Genomic DNA, 15001 nt, shown 5'->3' on the forward strand with positions numbered 1-15001 from the left:
GGACACACTGTCCTCTGCCAGGCAAGCCAGCACCCTATCCCTGAGGCACTTGCTGGCCAGGAGAAGGAAATGCTGGGAGAGGAAGCCTTGCTCTTACCCTTCTCTTTTTTCTTCATTACATAATGTGTCTTATTTTTCTGACTACTTTTAAGAATTTTTTTCTCTCTATCACTAGTTTTAGGCAATATGATTATAATGTTCATTGGAGTGGTTTTCTTAAGATTTTCCTGCTTGGTTTTATTTAGCTTCCTAGACCTGCAGTTTACAATTTTCACCAAATTTGGAAAAAAAAAATTAACCATTATTTCTTCAATTTTTTTTCTGCCCTTCCTTTTCCTTCAGTCTTTAATTAAATGCGTGCTAGGCTGCTTGAAGTTGTCCCACTACTCACTGATACTCTGTTCATTCTTTCATCTTTTTTCTCTATATGTTTCATTTTGGATCATTTCTATTATGGTATCTTCAATTTCATTTATCTTTTCTTCAGCAATTTCTAATACTCACTAATCCCATACCATTTATTCTTTATCCAATAAATTGTAGGTTTCATCCCTAGAGATTCAATTTTGGTCTTTTTTTAATGTCTTTCAAGTCTCTATTTAACTTGTTTAATCTTTCATTCAGATTCTTGAACATACAGAATTTAGTTGTAATAACTATTTTAATGCCCTAGTCTACTAATTTTATTATCTTTGTCAATCTTGGTTGATTGATTTTTCTTCTTATTATACATCATATTTTCCTGCTTTTTTACATGCCTGCTAATTTTTTATTGCATGCTACACATGGTGAATTTTAGCTTCTAGGATGCTATATATTGTTGCTTTTTTTTTTTTTTTTTTTTGAGACAGAGTTTCACTCTTGTTGCCCAGGCTGGAGTGCAATGGCACGATCTCAGCTCACCACAACCTCCACCTCCCAGGTTCAAGCAATTCTCCTGCCTCAGCTTCCCGAGTAGCTAGGATTACAGGCATGTGCCATGCTCGGCTAATTTTGTATTTTTAGTAGGGATGGGATTTCTCCATGCTGGTCAGGCTGGTCTCGAACTCCCATCCTCAGGTGATCTGCCTGCCTTGGCCCCCCACCCCTCTAGCTCTCTTCCCTCTAGTACCCTGCCCTGTAAACTGTACTCTCTTTGGCCTCCTTAGATTTCCAGGTGTGAGCCACTGCGCCCTGCCCTATTGTTGCATTTCTATAAGTATTTTGGGCTCCAATCTTCGATGCAGTTACATTACTTGGAAATAGGTTACTCCTTTCAAGTTGTGCCTTTAAGCTTTGCCAGATGAGACCAGAGAAGCATCTAATCTAGGGCTACCCATCTTTATACTCTATGTTGTGTTCTGTGAATTACGAGACGTTTCACTCTGGCTGGTGGGACAGTCGCTATTCCAGGGCCTTTTGTGAGCTCTGAGGGTTAGTCACTATAATACTATAATCCTTTTGTGTGTTTTTTCCCCTGGCCTTGAGTGATTTCCTCATAGGCATGCATTGATCAGTACTCAGCTGAATACTGAGCTAAGGGAATATACCTTCTCAGATCTCCAGAGCTTGTATATCTTCTCTCTCTCTCTCTCTTCTCTGCCCCCCACCCCTCTAGCTCTCTTCCCTCTAGTAACTTGCCCTGTAAACTGTACTCTCTTTGGCCTCCTTAAATTTCCAGCTCTGCTTCCCCAGTGTCAGGAGATCACTAGGCTCTGCCTGAATTCCTTCTCTTTACAACACAGTCTGGAAACTTTCTCTAAGTAGTAATCTGGGATAACTGTAGAGCTAACCTCACTTATCTCCCTTTTCTCAGGGATGAAGGTATTTTGTTGCCTGACTTTCAATATCTTAATAACCATTGTTTTATACATTTTGTCCAGATTTCAACTGTTTCAGGCAGGATGATAAATCTGGTACCTATTACTTCATCTCAGCCAGAAGAGGAATTGATTGTAAATTGTGAAAATTTCTTCTCCCTGGATATTATCTGTGTTTAAGTTTTTCTATTACTGCATAACAAACCATTTCAAAAATTATTGGTTTAATATAACAATAGTAATTATTTTGCTCATGAACTGTAGCTTTGATAAGACCCTGTGAGGACGGCCTGTCTTTACTCCACTTGGCATTAGCTAGGTGGCTCAAAAACTGGGGATGGAATTCTCATTCATTCACACGTCTGATCATTGGTACTGGCTAATGCTAAGATCTCAGCTGGAACTGTGATTAGAATACCTTATGCCATCTTTTCATGTGGATACTTGACTTCTTAATAGCATAATGGCTGGGTTTCCAAGGGTAAATGGAGAAAAATGAGAGAAAGAGAGACAGAAAACATCATGTAAGAACTACATCACTTTTTCTAACCTTGCCTAAAAATATCACACAGCCCAGCATCATCACAATATATTCTTTAGAAGCAAGTTTCTAAGACTAGCCCATATTCAAGGATAGAGGAATTAGACTCTCCCCTCTGATCTGAGAAATGCCAAACAATTTGTGGTATATTTTTTACAACCTCACATTTGTTCTCCATGTTGCCTGTTTCTGCTTATTTTGATCTCTACAGATACTTCCCTGTTATCTGATGTTTCTGGGTTGAAGGTTCACATTTATTTAAAATAGGGGCACTAATACCCTCTGAGAGTGGGGGAGGGTCTGTCTATTCTGAGCTTTACTTTATTGTGATGTGGTTGAGATATTTAAATGGCAATTTTTCAGCATATTTTTAGATATTTCCTGTCGAACCAATCATATTCCCTTGGAAAAAAATCCCCAACCTCTTCTTTGTAGGATGAAGACCAATATTCTGGGACCTGAATGTAGGAAGAGGGCTGGCTTAGAATCCAGGATGCAAATATTATCCAAATCTTCATTTTCTGTTCAGTACCTCCAACCTCAACCGAACCTGAAGTTCCCTTTGTTTCCATTTTTTTTAAACAATATTCTTTTTTTAGAGTCAAAAAATGTCTGGTCCTTGGGTGGTTTATCAGACTATGGGAGCAATATGGAACCTGGATAGTTCCTAGACTTTCAAACAATCCTCCTCACTCAATCTCTTTTTTCAGTCCCACTTCCAGAAGAATCCAGTACTGCCCATTCCTTCACCTTAGATAACTTCTTCTGTGTAAATCAGATGAACTTCTGCTTCCTCACTGCTGGCTTAGGATTACCTTTTTTTCCCATCTGCGTTCCCACTTTCAACATTGTATTTCCTGGTCTTCTTTTCCAATCTTCTCTTTCTTGTGAATCTTAAAAAAATAAAAATCCTTTATTGCCATTTGATGGGATTTGGGGAAGGAGCAAATAAAAGCAGATACTTAATTCACTATCTTTTGTCAGAAGTCAAACTCACTCCTTTAAGCTCTACTTTTAGGTTACTCAATACAAAGATTTTCCAGGTTCAACTATCTTCTTTTCAACACCTTAATTAGTCGCTCTGTGCTCCAGCATTCATGTAGTAAATCTCCTTGATAGCTGTGAAAGTTTTCCTGAGTGACTGCTATTTTCATGCCTTTCCTGGACTATTTATTCTAGTTGGTTAAAAAACTACTTCTAAATAGATTATGTGCATTAAAATCTGCACCAGATCACTCTTCAATGTCTCTCTAGCTATTAATGGTTTGGGGATTCTCTTTAAAGTTTCATTTCAGGCCGGGTGCCATAGCTTATGCCTGTAATCCCAGCACTTTGGGAGGCCGAGGTGGGTGGATCACGAGGTCAGGAGATCGAGACCATCCTGGCTAACATGGTGAAACCCCGTCTCTACTAAAAATACAAAAAATTAGCTGGGCATGGTGGCAGGCGCCTGTAGTCCCAGCTACTCAGGAGGCTGAGGTGGGAGAATGGCGTGAACTCGGGAAGCAGAGCTTACAGTGAGCCAAGATCCTGCCACTGCACTCTAGCCTGGGCGACAGAGTGAGACTCCGTCTCAAAAAAAAAAAAAAAAATGTTTCATTTCACATTTTTATTCATGTTCCTGTCTCTTTCTGGATCATGTTTTCCAGTATCATTGTTTTCTAAGAATAAACATTGAATATCTAATACAATGATGGCATTTACATACTTAGGACATAATTTATTTTGTCTTCAGATAAAGCAAGGTGAAATAAAATTCAAAATTCAATGGTGATTAAGACATTTCTCTAGAACAATACCTTTTTCTCCTGAAGTCCTCAAGACAGTCAATTGTAACTAACTAATAACCATCTACAAAAAACACAGAGGCCTGGAATAGTTAAAAATTGCTCAAATGTCATGAAACCAGATCATTTTAGAACTAGGTTTGTTTATTTTTGAACTTTCATATTGACTTAGATAAGCTTGGGACCTATTTTTAAGGGAATAGCACTACTAAGCATGTATCTGGCTAAGCAGGGAAAATAAAATAATGAATTCTCATGTACCCATCACCCAAATTAAGCAATTTTCAATTCTTGGCCTGTCTTGCCTCATCCATGCGCCATTTGTTTCTTCTATTTTGTTACTTTGAAGCAAATCTCTGACATAAAATCACTTCAAAAGTGATGAACTTTCAAGGTGAAAAATCAATCAATAGTTTAGATTAAGTAGTATCAAGTACATATAACACATTTTAACGGGTAATAAAATGTTCTTAATTAGAAGTGAAAATTCAAATATTTTTTCAAATATTTTTTCCTCAGGAATGCCTGTAACTCATAGGTTTGGTTGCTTTACATAATGCCACATTTCTCAAAGGCTTTGTTCAGTTTTCAAAATCCTTTTTTCTTTATTTGTTTTCTGGCTAGGTTAAACTGAAAGACTGGTCTTCAAGCTCTGAAATTCTTTCTTTTGCTTGATCTAGTCTATTATTAAATCTTTCAGCTGTATTTTAAAATTCCTTCAGTGAATTTTTTATTTCCAGAAGTTGTTTTTTTAAAAAAGATATCTCTCTCTTCTTTCGTATCTGGAATTACTTATCTGATTTCTTTGTGTTGTTTTTTTAACCCTCTCTTGGATTGAACTGTGCTTTCTTACAATCCATATTTTGAATTCTTTTTCTGTCACTTCAGAGTTTTTATTTTGGTTAGGATCCACTGCTAGAGACCTAGTGTGATCCTTTGGTGGTGGTGTCACAGCAGTGAGTTTTCTCACAGTCTTGCTTGAGATGTAGACATCCAAATATAAGAAGTGCAGAGAACACCTGGGAGATATTTCACAAGAAGAATATCACCAAGGTACATAGTCATCAGACTATCTAAGGTCAAGTTGAAAGAAAAAAATTTTAAAAGCACCTAGAGAGAAGTGTCAAACTACCTATAAAGAAAACCCCATCAGACTAACAGTGAACTTCTCATCAGAAACCTTATAAACAGAAAAAATTGGGGGCCTATTTTCAGCCTTCTTGAAGAAAGAAAAATGCCAGCCAAGAATGTTCTATCCTTCCTAAATAAGCCTCATAAATGAAAGAAAAATAAAGTCTTTCCAGGCAAGCAAACATTAAGGGAATTCATCACAACTAGCTGGTCCTACAAGAAGTGCTCAAAGGCATTCTAAACACGGAAATAAAAGGGCAAGATGCACCATCATAAAAGCAAACTTAAGTACAAAGTTCACAGATCCTATTAAGCAATTACACAATTGAGATTACAAAGCAACTAGATATCAACAAATTATGACTGGAGGAAAACTTATCAATATTAACTTGAAAGTAAATGGCCTAAATGCTCCACTTAAAAGATATAGGCTGGCAAAATGAATTTAAAAAACAAGACCCAACAATTAGTCACCTACAAGAGTATCATCTAATAGGTAAAGATGCCTACAGACTCAAAGTAAAGGTGTTTTCAGTTTGTGTGATCACATACAAGCAGGAGTTTTTATATAAGTATCAGATACTTATGTCAGATAAAATAGACTTTAAATCAACAACAGTGAAAAAAAAAAAAGAAGGTCATTATATGATGATCAAGGGTTCAATTCAGCAAAATCATTTAAGTACCCTAAATGTATATGCACCCAATATCAGAGCACCCAGGTTCATAAAACCAACACTATTAGACCTAAGAAAATTGATAGATAGCAACACAATAATAGTAAGGGACTTCAACACCCCATCGACAGTATAAGACAGATCATAAAGGCAGAAAAGCAACAAAGAAACTCTGGATGCTCCTTCCAGTAGGAGATAGCTTAAAAAGTAAAAATTTTTAAAAAAGAAACTCTGGGTATAAACTGGACTCTAGAGCAAATGGACCTAATAGACATTTACTGCACATTACCCAACAACTGTAGAATATACATTTTTCTTATTCACACATGAAACATTCTCCAAATAAACCATATGCTTGGCCATAAATTAAGTCTCAATACATTCAAAAAAATTAAAATCATATCAAATATCTTCTCAGATCACAGTGAAATAAAATTAAAAATCAATACCAAGGGGAACTCTCAAAACTATGCAAATACATGGAAACTAAATAACTTGCTCCTGAACAATCTTTGAGTAAATAATAAAATTAAGGGAGAAATCAAGAAATTTTTTAAACTGGATAAAAATAAGGACACAACATACCAAAACATTTGGGATACAACAACAGTAGTGCTCAGAGGAAAGCTTATAATGTTAAATGCCTACAAAAAGATAGAAAGATCACCAACTAACAGCCTAATATTCCACTTCATAGAGCTAGAAAAACAAGAACAAACCAAACTCAAAGCCAACAGAAGAAAATAAATAACAAAGATCAGAGCAGAACTAAATGAGATTGAGACCAAATAGATACAAAAGATCAATGAAACAAAAAGATTGTTCTTTGAAAGGATAAGCTAAATTGATAGATTGCTAGCTAGGAGTCACCAAGAAAAAAAGAGAAATGATCCAAAAAAAACACAATCAGAAATGATAAAGTATTAGAATATAATCACAGAAACAATAAAGATCATCAGACAGTAATATGAGAACCTCTATGTGCACAAACTAGAAAACCTAGAGGAAATGGATAAATTCCTGGAAACATGCAATTCCCAAGATTGATCCAGGAATAAATAGAAATTGTGAACAAACCAAAAATAAGTCACAAAATTAAATCAGGAATTTAAAATACACCCCCATAAAAGTCCAAGACCAGACAAATTCACAGCTGAATTTGACCAGATGTACAAAGATGAACTAATATCAATCTTACTGAAACTATTTCAAAAAATGAAGGAGGTGGGATTCTTTTCCATCTCATTATATAAAATTGGTATTGCCCTGACACCAAAATCAAGCAAGGAAACACAAAAAGAAAAAATTATGGGCCAATTTTCCCGATGAACACACACAAAAATCCTCAACAAAATACTAGCAAATTGAATCCAACAGCATATCAAAAAGATAATATGATGTACTGTGGATTTTATTCCCACATGATCAAGTGGGTTTTATTCCAGGGATGCAAGGATGGTTCAACATAAGGAAATCAATAAATGTGATTCACCACAAAAACAGAATTAAAAAATAAAAACCAAATGATTATTTCAATAGAAAAGCATTTAATAATCCAACATCTTTTCATGACTAACACCTTCATCAAACTAGGCATCAAAAGAATATAATTTGAAACAATAAGAGCCATATAAGGCAAACCCACAGCTAAGATCATACTGAATGGGGAAAGTTGAAAGCATTCCTTCTAAGAACCAGAAATAGACAAGGATGCCCATTCTCACCACTCCTAGTTAACATAGTACTGGAAATCCTAGCTGGAGCTATCAGGCAAGAGAAAGAAATAAAATGCATCTAAATTGGAAAAGAGGAAGTTAAATTATCTCTATTCACTGATGACCTTATCTTACACCCAGATAACCCTAAAGACTCTTCAAAAAGATTCCTAGGTTTGATAAATGGGTTTGGTAAGGTTTCAGGATTCAAAATGAATATGCGAACATCTGTAACATTTCTATACATGAATAATGTTCAAGTTGAAAAACAAATTAAGAACTCGATCCCATTTACAATAGCCCGCTCCCACCCACACACACACAAATACCTAGGAGTACACCTAACCAAGGAGGTGAAAGATCTCTGCAAGAACTACAAAACACTGATGAAAGAAATGATGGATAACACAAACAAATAGAAAAGTATCCAATGCTCATGGATTGGAAGAATCAATATCATTAAAATGACCATACTACCCAAAGCAATGTACAGATTCAGTGCAATTTCTATCAAATGACCAACATCATTTTTCACAGAATTAGAAAAAAAAAATACTAAAATTTATATGAAACCAAAAAATAGCCTGAACAACCAAAGTGATCCTAAGCAGAAAGAATAAAGCTCGTGGCATCACATTACCTGACTTCAAACTATACTACAAAGCAACAGTAACCAAAACAGCATGATACTGGTACAATAACAGACACATAAACCAATGGAACAGAATAAACAATCCAGAAATAAAGCCACATGTGTACAACCAACTGATCTTCAACAAAGCTGACCCGCAAAAAATGGGGAAAGGACATACTGTTCAATAAATGGTGCTGGGAAAATTGGATAGCCATATGCAGAAAAACGAAACTAGATCCCTATTTCCCACCATAATTAATTCAAGATTGATTAAAGACTTAAAAGTATTTAAAAAAAAAAAAAACTGAAACTATAAAAATCCTAAAAGAAAACCTAGAGAAAACTGTTCTGGACATTGTCCTAGGCAAAGAATTTATGACTAAGACCTCAAAAGCAAATGCAACAAAAACAAAAGTAAATGAGGTTTTTTTTAACTTTTGTTTTAAGTTCAGGGGTACATGTGCAGGTTTGTTTCATAGGTAAACTAGTGTCATGGGGGTTTGTTGCACAGATTATTTTATCACCCCGGTATCAAGCCTAGTACTCATCCATTATTTTTCTTGATCCCCTCCTTCCTCCCACCCTCCACCCTCTAATAGGCCCCAGTGTATGTTGTTCCCCTCTCTGTGTCCATGTCTTCTCATCATTTAGCTCCCACTTGTAAGTAAGAACATACAGTATTTGGTTTTATGTTCCTGCATTAGTTAGCTTGGGATAATGACCTCTAACTCCATTCATGTTGCTGCAAAGGACAAGATCTTGTTCTTTTTTATGGCCGTGTAGTATTCCATGGTGTATATGTACCACATTTTCTTTATCCAATCTGTTATTGGTGAACATTTAGGCTGATTCCATGTCTTTGCTATTGTGAATAGTGCTTCAATGAACATACAAACCATTTGTCCCAGCAATTCCACATCTAACCAGAGGAAAAGGAATTGTTACATAAAAAAGACACCTGCGCTCATGTGTTTATTGCAGCATTATTCACAATGGCAAAGTCATAAAACAAATTAAGTGTACATCAATGGATGATTGGATAAAGAAAATATGGTATATATATGTATATATATTCACATATATATACATATATAAATACCATGGAATACTATGCAGCATAAAAAAAAGAATGAAATCATGTCTTTTGCAGCAACATGAAAGGAGCTGGAAGTAATTATTCTAAGTGAAACAATTCAGAAGGAGAAAATAAAATAGCACATGTTCTTACTTATTAGTGAGAACTAAACAATGAGTACATATGGACAAAAAGATAGAAATAATAGACACTGGGGACTCCAAAAGAGGAGAGGGTAGAAGGAGGCGACGGTTGAAAAATGGCTTATTGGGTACAATGTTCACTATCTGGGTGATGGGTACACTAGGAGCCCAAACCTTGCCATTATGCAATATATCCACACAACAAACCAACACATGTGCCCCCGAATCCATAATTAAAAAATAAAAATAAAAAACAAAAATGTAAAAAGTTTTAAAAAGATAGAAGTGAGTACTATCAAGCTGACCATAATGAAGATACTAGTTGATGTTTCAATGCAAATGTGTATTTACTGATCTGACTCAAGACAGGTAAACCTCAGACACCTCAGCTCCAACCCCAATAAGTGCCTGAACTCTGCTCTTGGCCTTCCTTCTGCCCTTTGGACTTGGACTTCGTTTTGCTTTCCCTGGTTCAACCCATACTCGACAGATATAGCCTTGCCTTAGCACTCTGGTTCTTCTTGTTCTATTTCAGGAAATGTTTATCTCTGTATCTCCAAGCCTAGCTCAATACCCAACACAAAGTAGGAATTCAGCTGATGCTTATTTAAGGAATGAGTTGCCGTGAGAATGGCAACGAAATCTCAATGAAGAGAGAGATACTGGCTACCTTCTCCAGGGCTCAGTTTTTCTTTCAGTGTTCAGTGTCTACTTTTCTCTCCAGGAAAATACTGATCCAATTGCTTCTCATCTGCAAGATTATTCAAGTAATCTTAAATGTGCAGACAAGCCAGGGTGGCCCTTGTGTCAAGCAGAACCAGGGCCCCCTGCAGTTGTCCACCATACTTCGTTCCTTGTGAGATGATCCCTGAGCAGCACTGGAGACCCCAGACAGAAGATGCCTTTTTGATGCTATTAAAAGCTTTCTATTCGTGTGGAGGGATTAAAAGGGGCAGGGAAGAACACCCATCCCTGGGGTGTTTCTTTACAGAGCACCCATTGCTCCAAAAGCAGGGACCACTTTGTGGATGTAAGATCATATTTTGACAGTGCTATCTTCTGAATGAGAGGAAATCCACACGCCAGACAGCCTCCTGTCACCAGACAGCCTGTATCAGCCTCACTATGTGGACTGGTGCAGTTAAGCCCTGAAAGATGGTCTGCGTGGGCGTCAGACACAGTCCAGGCAGGGGAGGGAGGAACTTCAGAGTAGGCAATCTCAGCTCCTGGGAAGGACTGGCCTTGTGACCTTAGCCAGTGTCTTCCAGCCTCCTCAGGACCCTCCTTGGTAAAACAAAGATTAAGCACTGACCCATCCACCCAGATCATGTGACTGAAACAGCAGTCCCACTGGAAAGGTATTGGGGAATAAAACACTTAATTTTTTTAGAAACATGAACATTTCCATTAATCTTCTCTGCCCCCAAATTGTGGTTTCTGGTTCCTTGATTCTTACAAATAAAAGAGAGAAACAGTTCTGGAGAACAACGCGTCTTGGTCCTAAGAATAATTTTCTTACTCGTGCAGTTGAGGACGGTTTATTATGGGTCTGTTTAGTGTCACGGTCAAGGGAGGGAAGGAATAAAATGCTGATCCAAGAAGCCATCTTGCTCTGAGGAGTGATGAAGTACATTTTTGTGTGCTGAGGCACTCTTACGGGTTGCCTTTCTTTACAGAATGAGCCCCAACAGGCAGGTACAGTAATAGAATGGCTCACTGGGAGATTATTAGCAACACCAGAGGTTTATCTGTCTTTGTGTCTCTGGGGGAGAAGCACAAAAAGGGGGAACTAATCCACTCCAAGAGGAAGAAAGAGATGGCACCTTATCCGTAATTCGATGTATCACTTGTAGAGTGGGTGAGAAAGTTCTTCAATTCCATTTGGCCTAGGCAGTGAATTACTCCTTGTGTTTCTGTTTTGTAGTGGTCACTGAACTACGAGTCATGCAGTGACTCACAGCATCATCATCAATGTATATTTGGGGGTGCTGTCTGGGTTCTTGGGTTCGTGCTGGTAGGGAAAGCCAGGCTTTGTTATGACTGAGTCTTTTTCTGTGCTACGTGTTTCGTGTGTTTTTTTAGCTGCCACAACCATCCTTCTGGTGTCATACCACTCAGAATGACAGAAATGTCTTACTTTCTTGGAAACTAGATAGACAAGAACATCAGGCATTTGGGAAATGTCTAAATGTACACCCACATGTCAGGCCCACTCGGTGTGTATTTGAAAAATCATTTTCATTTTTATCATGCTTTGACAAAAGGAAGTACATCAATGCTCTGTTTAGGAAAAATATACTGTACTCTGCTACTGAACAGCTACGTGGCCTTGGGCATGTCTCTTAACTTCCCAGGACCTCAGTTTCCTCATTTGCTGTCTACTTCCCTGATTCTACAGTAACACTTCATTAGGTTGCAAACAATGTCTAGAAGGTAGCAGCACACACATCTCTCGTTCAAAGGGCCTTCTCGGACCACACCCTCCTGTACCCAGGCTGTTTTCACTGATGACTCTCCATGAGCAGCTGACTGAACTTGGTTTGCAGGAAGTTCATACAATCTGCTGGCACCAGCAAGAAATGGAATGCTGGAAGCTTCCAGCTTCACTCGAGTACATTCATCCATTCAATAGACACTTATTGAACAGATACTATATGCCAGGCACTGAATGCCAAGGGTCCAGCAATGTCAAAACAGACAATGTCTTTCTTCTCATGCAGCTTACCTTGTAGTGTGGGAAGTGGAAAATAAACAACATAAATAAGTAAATTATGCAGAAGGTGTTAACAACTATGGAAAAATAGAGCAGTTTGAGGGATAAGGATGCAGGTGTACTGGCAGAGAAAGAGGGTTAAGGCTTGGCTTCACTGCAAAGGTGACGTTTGACTCAGACTTGCAGGTGAGAGAGTGAACCACGAGGATATCTTAGGAGGACTGGCCCAGGTAGAAGAAAGAGCCACTGCAGAGACTCCAGGGAGACATACGGCTGGCATGCTGGAGGAGCATCGAAGTGGTCAGTGTGGCTGGAGCAGAGGGAATTCAGTGCAGAGTAGGGGATGAGGCAGGGGGTACAAGGGGTCAAAGCGTGTAAAGCCTCAGAGAGGCTTTACAAGGCTTGACTTTCACTTTGAAATAAATGAGAAGCCAATGCAGGATTTTGAACAAAGGAATAGACAGATCTTACATTTTATAATAAAGCTCAATCTGTTTATTAATGGAAGAATAAAATGAAGGGAAGTGGCAAATTTGAGTCACTAAAACCATTTCGGAAGCTGTTGGGATAAATTATGCTTGCATGGACCAGAATAGTAGCAGGGAGATGCAAGAGGTGGTTGGATTCTAAATATAATTTGAAAGGTAGACCCGTTAAAATTTCCAGGTGGATCAGAGGTGAGATGTGAGTAAAAGAGAATTGTGGACAGCTTCAAGGTCAAGAACCTCTTTGGTAGTGGATGCTCTTTGGGGTTTTAATATGAGACGTAAAGATCATAAAGATGCTCTACAATCACTCACAAGGGTCCACCCCACATCCCCTTTCCCTATTTACCCCTTATTTTCTATTCTTATTCCTTCCAGGCCTCTGACCAATAAACCAAGCCATTCACCACTGCTCAGGGGACTTGTAGATCTACACTATGGGCCACTGCTCCCTGTTGGGTTACACTCCTGAAGTCACTCTGAACCCACCCATAGTTTGCTGTGGAGGCCATAGTTAAAAAGCAAATGGCCAACGGCACCTGAGACAGGTGAAATTGGGAGATATGAAGGACTCAAAAGAGGTATTTCAGACACAAGGTCATGTATATCTGTTACTATGTTTTTTATTTCTAGCATTTCCCTTTAATGATTTCTCGAGTCCCCATGTCTCTGTTTATATTACCCATCTTGCATGTTCTTGTATGTTGTCTACTTTTTTTTCCATTAGAGCCCTCAGCATATTAATTATAGTTATTTTAAATTTTTAGTTGGTCTGATAATCTTAAAATCTCTGCCAAAACTAAGTCAGGTTCTGTTGCTTGCTTTGTCTTTTCAGACTATGTTTGTTTTTTCTTGCCTATTAGCACACTAAATTTTGTTGAAAGTTACACATGATGTATTGCGTAATAGAACCTGAGGTAAATAAGTCTTTGGTGTGAGGGTTTATGATTATCTGGTGAGGAGCGACACTTTATTTTTTGTTGTAGCTATAAGTGTCTGAGGCTTCAATTTCTTCTACTGTCCTTGTTTTTATCTCTCCAGTTATCTTTGGGTTTCCCCAGAAATCTCTTTTTAAATAGAGTCTGAGCCTTGCAGACTTTTCAACTATTATCCTCTGTTATGACTCAGGAGTTTAGCTGACACGTCAATGAGATATGTAGCTGGCGGGGGACATTCTATAATCCTGTAATTAGGTCTCAATTTTTTAATGAGCCTGTGCTCTTGGACTGTGACCTTCATAAATGCTTCTTAATTTTTTTCCCCTCTCAGGTGAGATAGGAAAGTTAGTTGGGGTTGGGGTGAGAGTTGGGTATTTATCTTCCCCTACATTATTCAGATTGTAGAAATGTAAATTCCTTTGAGAGCAGGGAGAGGACAGAACACTCCAAGCTTATTTCCAAATGGGTACTTTCCTTCTCTTGCTGGAAGCACAAGAGGATTTTTCTCCAGTCTTCACTGAGAGAACACCTTGTGGGGCTTAGGGAAGTAAAACTCCAAAGGTGGGAGGAATCGCCCCACCACTAAGTTTTTAACTCTCAAACTAGTCCACGCTCAGCTCCCAGCAGTTCATCGTCATAGTTTAAGTTTCTGGCTCCAGCAGCTTCTGCTCCCACTAAGCTGTGATTCTCTGTATTCTCCTTTCTCTCCAGTTTTTAAGGCACTAGTTTGCTCTGTGACCTTAATTCTCTGATGAATCTAAGAAGTGTTGTTGATTTTCAGTTTGTTCCACTTTTTTCTTGTTGTGAGGATGGGAGTGATGACTTCTAACCTCGTTACACATTGGAGTAGAAACTGGAAATTTAAATTTTTAAATGAGAATGAATGCCTTGTTATTGGGATAGAACAATATAATGGATGTTAATTCCCCCTTGATTTAATCTGTACAATCAATTCCATTCAAATTCTCAATTAGCTATTTTCAGGAACTTGAAAAAGTTATTTTAAATTCATTTAAAAGTTAAAAGATGTGACAAAAAGCCAATAAAATATAAAAAATAAAAGTGATAAGGATCCTGTTCTACCAGATATCAAAATGTATTACAAAGCTATAATAATTAAAATATCCAGGAACTATGCCAAAGTGTATACTCAAATGATTATAACAGAATGGGTGGTGCAGAAATAGACCAAAGTACATCTGAGAATTCATTCTATGATTAAAGTAGAATTTCATATCACAGAGGAAAATATGGATTATATTGAGACAACTGGTTAGATATTTTGGAGGAAAAATAAAGTTAGTTAGATCCACCCTGATACCTTGAACCAAAATAAATTCCAAATAGTTCAAAATTGTAAATA

This window comes from Colobus angolensis, unplaced genomic scaffold (assembly GCF_000951035.1).
Source record: "Colobus angolensis palliatus isolate OR3802 unplaced genomic scaffold, Cang.pa_1.0 Scaffold18, whole genome shotgun sequence".
NCBI lineage: Eukaryota > Metazoa > Chordata > Mammalia > Primates > Cercopithecidae > Colobus > Colobus angolensis.